The sequence below is a fragment of the Cheilinus undulatus genome, linkage group 15, assembly GCF_018320785.1.
Source record: "Cheilinus undulatus linkage group 15, ASM1832078v1, whole genome shotgun sequence".
Taxonomy (NCBI): domain Eukaryota; kingdom Metazoa; phylum Chordata; class Actinopteri; order Labriformes; family Labridae; genus Cheilinus; species Cheilinus undulatus.
In genome coordinates this window covers 46,416,465-46,429,684 of record NC_054879.1, presented here as the reverse complement: position 1 = coordinate 46,429,684, position 13,220 = coordinate 46,416,465, and the positions used below count along the sequence as shown (strand labels likewise).

Genomic DNA, 13,220 nt, shown 5'->3' with positions numbered 1-13,220 from the left:
GGTCTGATACATAGATGACAGACAGGAAGAGGAATGCCAGGTGGCTCTGCAGATATTCAAAGTCATGAGGCTTACAGCCTTAAATCCAATCAAACAAGCACCAATCAGATCATTCTCTGCCTCTTCGTCTTGGCCTGGGACCCATTCTGTTGTCTGAAAAAGAGAGTCATAACCTCGAGGGAAGGATCATTTTAATACTTTAATCACTTCGTAGAACAGTAGTGCATGGAAAGTACGTTCAGTCTGGATAAATCAGGACGCCGTGGCGGGGGTCTGTGCTGGGAGTGTCGAGCGTTCTTCATTCTTTGTGCTCCTTGAGACAAAATTTGTTATGCAAATTCTCTCCTGTACGCTCATTAACTACTAGCTGCATGGTATGGCTGCAGGGGGGTGCAACATTAACCCCTCGACACACAGAGACAGCAGACACATACAGCAGGGGTCATCAAGTATCTTGCACAAGGGCCAGATTTAGTCTGGACAGAAACTCTGGGGGCTGGACTTTCAAATACTCAAGAATTAAATCAATGTTTTGGTCTGGTTAACATATTTGTATCTTCTTTCAAAACTCAGGACATTTTTAGGCATTACCAGTGAGATCTATCCCTGTTATCCATCCTGCAGCAGGCCTGACAACAGAGTTGGCTGGGCCCCAGAAAATCCCAGAATAGGGGCCCTCCATAATCCTGATTTAGCACCAGTATTAACTCATTTTAACCCCTTTTTTTGCCTCTTTAACCCAATATTTGCCCATTCTTTAACCCCTTTAAACCACTTTTCCTGCATGTTTTGTCTCCTTTGTGCCATTCTTTTATCCATTTTTCCCACTTATCTTCTACTTTTGCCACTTTTTTTTTTTTTTAAGATTTATTTTTGGCCTTTTTTTGATAGGACAGTGGATAGAGTCGGAAACAGGGAAGAGAGCGGGGAGAGACATGCAGGAAATAGTGCCACGGGCCGGATTCCAACCCGGGTCACCTGCTTACATGGCGTGTGCCTTAACCACTCGACTACCGGCGCGCCAACTTTTGCCACTTTTTAACCTCTTTTCTTTACATGTTTCAACAATAGTTGCAACTTTTAACCAATTTTTTGCTGCTTTTCTCCCACTTTTGCTATTCTTTAACTCCCTTTTGCAACTTTCCTGCCAATTATTTCCCTTGTGTGCCACTCTCGAAAACCTTTTCACTAATTTACCAGGCTATATTTGCCACTTTTAACCCATTTTTGATACTTTTCACCTTTTTAACCCAATTATTGCCATTTTTTAACCCCTTTAAACCACTTTTCCTGCATGTTTTATGCCTTTTGTGCCACTCTTATCCATTTTTGCCACTTTTCTTCTATTTTTGCCCATTTTAACCCGTTTTCATTACTATTTTGAACTGTTTTTGTCATTTTAAACCAATTTATGATACTTTTTGCCCCTTTTTAACCTCTTTTTGCCAGATTTTAACCTCTTTCACCTTTTCATCTGGTTATTTTTGCAGCACTTCTGCCAACCTTAACCTTATTTTTAAATATCTACTAGTTAGGACTGTAAATTTCTGTAAAACAGATCAAATGTTGTCATTCTAAACTATTTCAACATGAATTGTTTGTGAGGTGGATTTAACAGCTGCAGACATTTAAAGCCAAAGGATACTCTTAAAACCACAACATCTTCTTTTCTGAATTTAATGATCTTTCGGGGGCCAGACAGGAAACTTTGGCCATCAGTTGATGATCAGTGTTGTAGTGCGTAAAACATTTATCATTGCTAAATAACTGCTGTGAATGTGTATTAAACAGACACTCATGTTCCTGCTGAATTGCATGTGTTTGATTCCCATTAACCCAGCGACACAGCTGTATTTATAACTCTGCCTGCTTTCACAGAAGCAGCCTCTGAATATGAAATGAAGCCCACACTGTGTTAACTGATGAGGCCGCAGCCTTCAGGCCATTTAAGTCTGTTTATATCTTCCTCTGCAGGGGTTCATGCTGCTCCTCTGAGTCAAGAACAATTGATGAACTCCCCCGTTTTTCCTCTCTCCAGCTCAGGCAGGGGGACAGGGGGAAGCCCTCAGCCCCCTCAGGGACTCCTCCTCCTCCATTAGCTAATTTCGTATCAGCTGCTGCCTCCATCATTAATTCATACGTCTTCCAGCACAGATGCTGAAGGTTGCCTTTAATCATGTGATTCCTCCCCTCGGTCACTCACCCTGCCCTTCCCCGCCCTCGCCCCATGCTGGCTGCAGCAGGCTGGCAGACGTTACACTTGCAGCAAGAAAACAAAGAAAATGGGCCACGCTGAAGCACATTTTTTTTTTTTTTTAGTTATCCATCATTTAATCTTTGTAAAGCTTTGTTTTTGTCACATGCCTGGTGGATGCAGAGGAAAGCCTGTTGCTACAGGGTGCATGGCTCAATCCAGGACAAATTAGTACAAGAAATATTTCTCAATAAAAACAAAGGCTATTGCTAATGCTGCTTAAAGCCTTATTGACCTGGTTCTGCTCATAGCAGTAGAAAAATAATCTTACATATTTAATGCCAGCATACAAACACCGAGCTGAATCAGAATTTTATTATGAGATCATTTCAGTGTTCATCATGTCAAATCTTGTTGGGTTTCTTTCAGAGTGCTGTTTTCTGAGGACAGACATTTTTCCCTCACTGTAAATCCTGTGACTGGAGACCCCAAAGGACCTTTGCCCAGATTTTCCTCCCAGCTGCACTCCTCCCATTTATTTAATCTCACCATGCAGCTACTTGGCGAATCCCCCCTTCATCCCGCTGACTCAGCATTCGGGAGATTTGGTACAATCCTTGAATTTGGCTTTGCTCCATTTTGATGGACAAAGATGTCAAACCCTGCATTGTTATCTATTTCTACTTATGTTTCTATACAGTTATACCAGTGTTACTCAACCCTGCTCAACCAAAGAGCCACATTGTTGAAAAATACATTTGCAAGAGCCACAATCTAAGTGGTGAAAAGTGGCAATTAAAATACATTAAAGGTGGCAAAAATGGTCAAAAACAGCAAACACTGGGAGAAAATTAGAAAAATGGAGCAGAAAGTGGCATAAATGGGTAAAAATGGGCAAACACTGGGAGAAAAGCGGCAAAAATGGGTGGGAAGTGACCAAATAAGGAGTTAAAGTGGAAAAAACGTAGCAAAAAATGAGTGAAACGTGACTAAATGGGCAAAAATCAGAAAAAAGGTGAGAAAAAGGGGTAGAAAATGGCATTAAAATGCTAAAGGCAGCTTAAATGGGTGAGACGTGGCAAGAATGGGGAAAAAATTGCTAAAAGCAGGATAAAAGTGGCAAAAATGGGCTTAAAGCAGCAAACACTGGGAGAAAAATGAGTGAAAAGTGACGAAAATCGGCAAAAATGAGATCAAAGGTGGGAAAAATGGTCTAAAAGCATCAAAGAGTGTCAAAATGGGAAATTAGGGGCATTAAATTGCAAAAGTCAGCTTAAATGGGCAAAAAAATAGCAAAAAGCCAGATTAGAATGTCAAAAATGGGCTAAAAGCAGTAAAAATGGAATTTAAGTAGCAAAAAACGGCAAATAAGGCAATGGAAATATGGAAATATGCAGACAAAAACAGAGATAAAGCCTACTGTGTAAGTGTTGAAAACAAACTGATTAATCATTCATTTCTGAGGTAAAATTTTCCCTTTTTAAAGGTCTTCTGGGGTAATAATATTTCAAATTAAGACATAAAAGAGCCACAAATCATCACAAATGAGCCACACTGGCTCTAAAGCCACACGTTGAGTCCTTCAGTTCTCAGCCACAGACATTAGGGACAGCACAGTTACACACCCCAAACACCGACTCAGTCAGGCTTTTCAAAAGGCATCCCAGTTAGTTCAGGTCATCCAATACTAAGGTTTAACCTCGTCTTGCTGAACTAGGTAAAAATGATGCTTTACTCTTTGCATGTAACCGTTATTACCATATAAAAATAATTTTATCTTTAACTATGCTTAAAATGAAAAAAGAATCCACAGCCTAACTGTTCTTTTCTTGATATTTTTAGCCAAACACTCAGGCATTTTATCTACTTCTAAACCTTATTTTTCTGACATACTTTCTGCTATGTGTTATTCTTTGAATAGCACCGTTATAACCATAAAAGAAGTCATGTTTCTGCTTAATTTTTTCCCCTTTTTCATAAAAAAGACAAGAAGAAATCCATTCATCATCTGACCTCAATCCCAGGTGGAAAAAGTACAAGACTGTTGTCCTCCAGTAAAAGTAAAGTAACTATGGTTACTGTTTCAGGCTCTATCCACCGTCCTGTCTCTCTAGCCCCCCAATGATAAATATTTAAATAAATCTTTGGACAACTGACCACTCTAAAAAGAAAGAAATATTATAAACTAAAAACTCTGACATTTTACCAGTTATTTGTGCAGTTTTCTGGCTATGTAGTCATGGAAGTGTAGTGTTCTTTCATCTTACCCAAATAGCCATGTTGAAAAATAGAATTCCTGCCTAAATTGCGTGTTTTTGTTTGAAAAAAAAAAATGCAGTTTCACCTCCATCACACTTTGCAGAAACCCTTTAAAACATGCAAGTTTCAGAGAGTTTCTGACCTCCCTAAACCAGCCCATTCAGTCTTTAGGAGTTCTTAGTTGCACATCTGTCCAGGCTCCATAAATGAGGTCACCGCAGGTTAGCGGCGTGGCCCTGTGCCTCTCTATTGTAATGATAATTCTGCTGTTCTGGTATTTGTGGTTGTTCTCTACTTAAAAACCACACGTGTTTGAGCATCCGTCTTTAAACGAGGAGCCGCTCTGAGAATTTGGACTTCAATTACATGTCAAATAACTAAGAGCAAACAGATCACAAATGAAAGTGTGGACATACGAGAGCAACAAGTGAAAGCAGCTTCAGCTCCAGTTTCTTTGGGACGAATTTGTCCCTGGTGGATACGTTCCGGTGTGACATTTATCCACCTCTACGTCTGAGACGCAAACAAATGAGACGCTTGTCAAACATCCAACTTGATCTCCTCATCTCTCAGCCGGGCATCATTCCTGGTCAACAGTCAGCCCTACCTGCAGACCCGACAGCCTCGCTGCTCCGTGAAACCAAACTATGATCCAAGAAATGAGCCCGTCATAACGACCTGTTCAACCGTGTCCAAGTCAGGACGAGTTAATTAGCTTTCCTTTGTTCTTGGCCGATACGATCACCTGATACCGCCTGTGCTCGCGCTACGCCAGACGGCAGAGAAAGAACCGTGGCACCTCGCACCGTGTACTCCATGAAATATTTAAGGCTTCTTCGTTAGCAAATCTCTGAGCTGGATGTCATTAGACGACCTGCAGAAACACAAGCCTCCAACTTGACCATCACATCATTCAGCCTAAGTGGGATCTTTGTCAGAAAGCATGATGGGGCGGCCTGTGACGGAGGATTGGATTTCTAATGTCAGCTGATTCGGCCTCAGATGATCTACGAGTGTTCAGTGGAATATACTGAGGACCCTGTGGCAACCAAAATCCACCAGGGCCTTATGAATGAGCGATTTAGTCCTGCATTATAACATAAAAGTATTAGAGATCGGTTCAAATGCAAAAACAAGAAACTATGTTTAATGGTTCTATTTTTTGACACAAATTATGCAACCAGTTCCAAGAGTACCTGGCTGCATCTGAGGACCTCCACTTCACACCGGAAGTTGGAAAATCGCCGCCGTATCTCGTCTCCTAATACCAGAAGTCACTTGAACTGATCGTCTTCTTCGTTGTTTTCTCCGTTTGTCGTCACCATGTTATTAGAGGCAAGTCCGCCAAGTAAGGAAATATAAGTAGATGAAAAATTTGTGAGTTTTTGGGTTAACAAGCACAGCGATAATGTTACATTAATTTTCGAATCGATTTATGATCCAAATTCATGTATCACTGAGCACAGACATAATATGTGACTGGAGACTGGCTGGCCAGACGTCAGCGTCGCCGCCATGTTGCCAGAGGCAAGTCGCTACGTCATTCAATACAGTAAACAAGTTTATATTAATATTACGAATTTTTTTCTCATAATATTACAACTTTATTCTCATTATGTCATAAAAATATGTATATTTTTTCTTCTCTTCGTGCGGCCCTAATGCTCCGTCATACATTATTGTATCTATTATTTTACAAAATATTGTTAAAATGATAAATGATGATAAAAATGATAACTGGTAGAATTTTTAAGGGATATTTGTGCTTAAATGCAAGTAAAAGATGTAAAAACTACCTAAAAGGCAAGTTTTGTACATGAGGCTTTGTGCACTTTATCCGCCTCAAGGGAAGATGGGAGTCCTTGAGCTCTAACGCCATTTTTGGAAGGTCATGGCTGAAAAGTTTGGGTCCTCCTGGTCTATATGTAAGAAACCATGCTGAAGTGAATGCCAAAGAGGTAGAAAATAAATTGCCATAATGCATTTCTGGAGCTTGAATTAGTGTCTGTAAGTTGATATGTGATAAACCTCCTACTACTACGTTTCTCCCAGGACTGTAAGCATTATGGCAACTTGTGAAAAAGGAAGTCATGGCCTGGGTTGTATCCAAAGACACGCGTTCATCAGAAGCCTCTTGGCCGTGGCTCCTGGTGGCTAATATTGTTATGTGAAAGCTGATGGTTTCAGAAATGGACTTAATGAAGCTAAAGCACCAGCTAATCCAGCAGAGCTGTTCTTTAACTTCAGTTTCATAGCTCTGACAAGACCATGGGGACGTGTGCCTCCGTGTCTGATTCAGACTCAAGCATGCTGTTTAGAGAAACGCTAAGCTAATTTTCACATGTGCACCTGTTGTGTGTGGAGATTTAAGGAGGATATTACTGGAAACGCTCAGACAGGCTGTAGATGGCCAGGGCATCAAAATGAGACAGGTTTTCTGACAGTTCTGATTATTTTAGATGTTTTGGTGCTTCATGAGACTCTCCACTTTGATATCATTTTTGCAATGTTTGCATTTAAAGAGGTTTAAAGAAGCTGAAATTAGCTTTTGGTGCAATCGTCATGGCTGCAGTTTTGCTCTGTGTTTAAATAAAGCTTTTTACACCTCTGGTTATCAGAGACAGTTCAGGGGAGGGGAATGATTATCTCCAGTGAACACTTTTCTGTCATCATTTGAACTGTTTAAACTCTCATTCATTCTCTGGTGCTGCAGCAGGTGACTCCAGTCTAGAGGACTTAACTCAGGCTGATACCCGTGTCCCTCAGCGTCCCAGCTGGCCTTTGTTTGGGAGATTTCCGCCTGGTTAACCCCCGAGCTCCCTGTCAGAGGTGGTTCCCTTTGTCCTGACTTAGTGACGGAGCTCCTGAGGATGGAGGGGACAAAGGGGGAGGAGTTTTGTTGAGACCATCTGTTGCTGAGACAATTCTTCTCCACTTAACACCCTCCAGTTTCCGACTCTTTAAACTCAGATGCTCACATGCAAAGACACAAGTGAACGGACACACATCTGCTGGTTTTAGGCCCCAGTGCTCTACCATCATCTTACCGGTGATTATTCATGGAGAAAAACGAATAATCCAAATGATGTCAGGAGGAAATGTTCTCCACTCAACAGCTCATGGTCTGCTGATGTCTGACAGAACTCCACTCTGGATTTACTGTTATTTGCTTTGGTGAATTAATGAAAAGATGACCTCTATACTGTTAAAACATGAAGACAAAGTCAGTCAGACATCACTGGAGTAATATCACTGTGGTAAAGGGATGCCAGAGCTAATTCAGGTCCTTCTTTATCACTTTTAAAGGTCACAGATGATGCAAGAATCACTTTTTCAGGCTTTTCTAACAAAAATATGTGTCTCTGGCCGTCCACAATCCCCTCAAGCAGAGGTTCTAAAACTTTTCAGCCCGTGACCCCCAAAATAAAGGTGCCAGAGACTGGGGACCCCCACTGGACCTGGAGGTGGTTGAACACAGCCATGAACATTCAAGAATAGTCACATGGAGACAAGGCCAACCAATAGGGGGGAAATGGAACGTCTTTCTGGGGCCCAGCCAAACTGGGGGCCGTCAAAATCATGGTCCATTGTGAAGTTAAGCTGTGGTATTTTATATTTAACCTGAAAAATAACCACTCTTATCAAAGAAATGAATTCTAATTCATTTGTATAGTAGTAGCCCTCTTAAAAATGTAAATCCTTTTGTTAAAAACAAAATTAAAATACAATAACAATAATTGGTTAATAATGGAAAAAATGGTGGGGAAGGTGGTGAAACTAGATTTTTAAAAGTAGCAGCAATGGGTTAGAAATGCAAGAAATTAGATAAAAGTGGCATAAAACATAGTGATATATGGTTAAAATGGGCAAAAATGGGTTACAGTGGCAACAATGGGCATTTGAATTGGTAAAATGGGACTCAAAAGTGGCTGAAATGGCGTTAAAGTGGCAAAAATAGGTGGACATTTGGTGAAATGAGATGAAAATTGATATAAACTGGCGAAAACGGGTTAGCTGCAGCAGAAATAGTCAGAAACTGGCAAAAATGGGCTTTTGAAATTGTGAGCTGTGGCTTAAAAAGTGGTAAAAGGGGGTAATAATGTGTCAACAGAGCCAACAATAGGTAGAGAGTCGCAAGGCTTAGTTTAGAAGTGGCAAAAATGAACCTATTACTAAGACTACAGAAATTATGGCAATGAGCGAATTTGCCAAAATGTTGGAAGCATCCCTTTAAAGCAACTGGAGACCCCCTCTCAGTGTCTCGGGTCCCGACCCCAATGTCGAGAACCCCTGCCCTCAAGAAACCAGAATAATCTACCCCTCCCCCTTCCTTCTCCACCTTATGAAAAATGTGTGCTGAACCAAGCCGTTCTCAGATTTTCCCTTCATGATGTCATGTGGGGAGTTAGCCCCGCCCCCAGGTTTGGTTGGCCCTCCCTGCTTGGAAGAAAGTTCCCCCCTCCTCTCTTGATACAGCTGAGATATGCATCGGGAGAGCCACACCCATTAAGCCACATCCATTTCCTGAGAGGGGCGGAGTCAGACAGCTCAGTCACGTTTAAAGCCACAGACACAGAAACAGCTCGTTCTGAGCAGGGCTTAAACAGAGGGGATTTTGGACATGCAAAAAACTAATACTACAGTGTTTTTTTTTTTAATAGACTTCACAGGCATGTTTTAGGGACCTCTGAGCTCGATATAAACTTATCTTAAAGGGGTAATATATGTGACCTTTAAACCAGACTTTGTACAGTTTTTCTCTTTTTTGGCTAAATTCTGATTTTTCTGCCTGTTTTTGATTAAAGTGCCCGGTTGGCAGTTCTCCATGGAGCAGCTCACTGTACAGACGCCAAAGCAGAGCGCTAAGCTGAAATTAGCATCTTTATGTTCCAGCGTGTTGCTGACTTTGGTCTGCTGTAGATGTTGACTCATGTCGTCAACCTGTGATTATAGCCAATTATTGGTTCTCTTAATTCCTGCTTGAAACACTTTAACTGAGTGCTTTTGCTGTTTGGAGAAATTTAGCTTTATATATGTATGAAGTTTTAACCAGGCGTGTGTTTGAGAGCCGCGTGAATGGAAAACCTCAGAGAGTCTGACTCATTCAAGCTGTTTCATTTTGTCCATTAAATTCATGTGCCACTGAAATTCAAGAAATACTGCGCTGTGGTGCAAAACTACACAAAACCCTGAGCTGGTCTCCATGTCAGAGCTCGCTCCCTGGTTTTTCTGTGTTTTAGCTCATGCATTATTCTTAAACAACCTCGGCTCCACTGTTGCATCTCTGCTCACAGACATCAGGTACCAGCGATTTTCTGCTGAACCCATGTCCCAGTTACATAACATGATCTGATCTCCTTAAAATCTATAGAGTAAACACTATTAATCTCCTCAGAGGACCTCAGAGGACTCACGTGAAGCAGCTTTTCCCTGAACAGGCCGTGCATGCCCGGCTCGTACCAGGCAGAAGCGGTCTCTCACTGGTGTGGAAATCTTCTTATATCAAACAGAAAGTGAATTAATACGAGGCCTTCTGCTGGAGAATACCTCTGTTGTTTTGGTGTTTGTGGGCCTCAGACAATAGGGGGCGGGACACTATCAGGAACCCGCACTCTTCCTCCTTCCCCCGCCTCCTCCTAAATTACTCGACCCTCTTACCCCACTCACCGCTGTCCCCCGTGGATTGAGAGAGCCGCATTTAGCTGCCCTCCATTAGCTGACTGAGGGGAGAAAAATCCTTGATGATGGAAGTGGGTTTGCAGGCTGACCGCCTGGACTGAGTGACCTTTTGTCCAAAAAAAGGAGGAATCACCAAAGAATAGACACCTATCATGACTTTTAGCTGCAGCAGAGTTCATTTAATTCTTCATCGAGCCATCGCTCTGCAGCAGATAGATTGCTTTTAAGAGAAGCAGAAGCATTTTGATCTTTGCTGTGACCCTGCTGGAGAACACTTGTGCTCCATGGATGAGGATGTGTGCACACATGGTCGCCTGTTGTTAATAGTTAATGAGGATTGATGTCTGGAAGTGGTGACCTTGTATAAGGTTTCCTAGTGGAATCCATGAATATTGATCCCTTTGGTTTTAACGCTCTGTTGCTCACACAGTTCCCTTTTGCTCCTTCTTACCTCAATGGTAGCACTTCTGATGATTAATGAGGTTTATTTGATCAGCTTCATGCAAAAGAGGAGGACTTTCAGGTCAGTTTCTTAAAGTAAGTGCAAGTAGGATAAGTCTTGCGCTGAAAACAGCTCGTATTACAGACATTACATAGCAGAGGGCGTGTAGGGACATTTAAATAAGTCTCTTTAAGGCTCCTGTAAGGATTCCAAACCAGCAAGGTTGATTTGTTTCAGTTTTAACCCTGACTATGCTGCTGTGGGGTAGGTGTAAGCATTGACACACTGCCTGACTGACTTTGCTTTAATTTTACACAAAAAAATAAAAAGTGGGAGTCAGAATTCACACACTAACAAATAAATATTTCCACCAAACTACAGTCATGAATTTGAATCTGATTCCTGCCGTGTACATGCAGAAATACCTCAAGCAGTCCAGGCTTATTTATTCATATGAGCTTATTTTCCTCTTAATATTGATATAGTCCATCAAATCCGTGGTTCTCAACCTTTTCAGCCTGCGACCCCCAAAATAAAGGTGCCAGAGACCGGGGACCCCCACTGGACCTGGAGGTGGTTGAACACAGCCATGCACAGTCAAGAACAGTCATGAGACTTTCTGGGGCCCACGGAGCTCAGCAGAGTCATGTAGAGCTAAGCTCTGATAACCACATTTTAACTCTCTTATCAATTAAACAATTTTTTTTTTTTTTTTGTGCTGTAGTAAATAGCCCTCTTAAAAATGTAAATCCTGTCTCTTAGAAACAGAATTAAAAAGGTTAAAAATGGCAAGAATTGGTAGAAAATTTTGAGAAATGAAATGAAAAATTGTTTTAAACTAGGCCGAAATTTATCAGAAATGGGTTAACCTGGCAAAAATTTGCATAACAAACAGTCATATGTGGTTAAAATGGGCAAAAATGCAAAAAAAAAAAAAAAAGGGGGGGGGGGTGCAAATTTGATATCAATTGCTTTATTGAAGGGGATGGTCATTTCTCATATTATTCACATTTTGATGAAGAAAAATAAATGCATGAGAACAAAAATTAAGATTTTCATTAAAAAAAATTTAAAGGATACTTGAAGTTTTAAAGGCTTTTTTGCCACTTTTATCCCATTTTTGCTCTTTTTCACCCTTTTTTCTCCCCACTTTCACCCATATAAGCTACCTTTTGTCAGTAAATACCACTTTCTTTCCCTAGTTTTTGCCCATTTTAGCCACTCCTTTTTGCCACTCTTATCCCATTTTTGCCCTTTTTCACCATTCTTTCCCCACCCATTTCATCTACCTTATGTCATTAAATACCACTTCTTTTCATTTTTTTTGTCCATTTTTGCCACTCTTGACTGCATTTTGCCCATTTCATCACTTTTCACTCATTTATTTGCCACTTTTGGACCATTTTATGCTAACTGTAAACCATTTTTTTGTCACTTCTCACCCTTTTTTTGCTACTTTCTGACCCTTTTCCTCCCCATTTTTGCCAATTTTCACCCATTTTTGTTGCTTTTTGACCATTTTGCCATGTTTAACTTAATGTTATTGCTACTTCAAGCTGTTTTGGCCACTTTTCACCACTGCGTGGCTCTTGCAAAGGTATTTTTCAACATTTTGGCTCTTTGGTTGAGCAGGATTGAGTTACACTGGTATAAAGCATGAAAAAAGAAAAAAGATTGTATCAAACTGGTATTTTGACACTTTTCTGGTTAAAGAAATATTGCACTGTCTGCGATTTGAAAATTGCAGCATGCTATATTGTGATTTAATCTAATTTGCGATTAATTGCCCAGCCCTAGTGGTATTCAACTTTTCCAGTCTAGTAAAAAGTTTTTTTGAAGGTCTTAATTTAATCATCAGAACGTGTCGGCCCCTTTATGCTCTCCAACCAGCTGTTTGACCCTTTTTGAGGAGAAAAATGGGGTTTTGTCATCAGTGAAGAATTACAGTTAAGGTTAACCACAGGCATTCATGCTCATCCCCTACAGTCGTTAAACCCCCCCCCCCCCCCCCCCCGTTCTATAAATGTGTCTTACTTCCACTCTCAGGAAATAACCGTCGGTGTGAGCAATCAGCCGCAGATTCCTGTTATTGCTGCTGGTCACTGAGCTGCTAACAAACACGTCTGGGGAGGTCAGTGACTTAGATACACAAACACAGGAGACTGGGCCACTCAGATCAGCTGTATTGCTCATTGTTTTCCTCCGTCTGGAGCAGGGATCAGATCTGGGATTAAAAATGTGCACTGATTGATTTGCGTCAGTGGCAAATGCCGCTTATGGGTCAAAATCGTGTGTTTCATGGAGCGTTTAGACCTTCCAATGAAAGTCTACAGGCTTTTTTGACAGTGTGTATTACTATGAGTGATAGTTTAGCCTCTGACACGCCCTGTGCACGCTGCCTGGCAAACAACTTTTCTTCTGTAAAGAGGCAATGACAGTTTAATAAGAGGATAGCTGTGCCAGAGTCGGTGGTGAGGGGGCAGCAATGTGGCAGAGAGTGGTGAGCAATGCTGGGAAAGGGAGTAAACCTTTACAGCTTTTTCCAACACAATTACCTTCATATTCCCCTTTAATTTGTGGGACTACTGTTTAATTTTGCATATTTTTAAGGTTTAAGTTTCCCTGTCCTTACCAGATGAGTGTGCA

The 13,220-nt window shown here is 41.2% G+C and overlaps 1 protein-coding gene across 1 annotated transcript in view; it reads left to right on the top strand.

Moving 5' to 3' along the window:
- The window catches only part of myo10l3 (myosin X, like 3), a 111,269-nt gene that overhangs the window by 13,622 nt on the left and 84,427 nt on the right, over window positions 1-13,220 (top strand). The gene's annotated exons all lie outside the window — the stretch shown is intronic.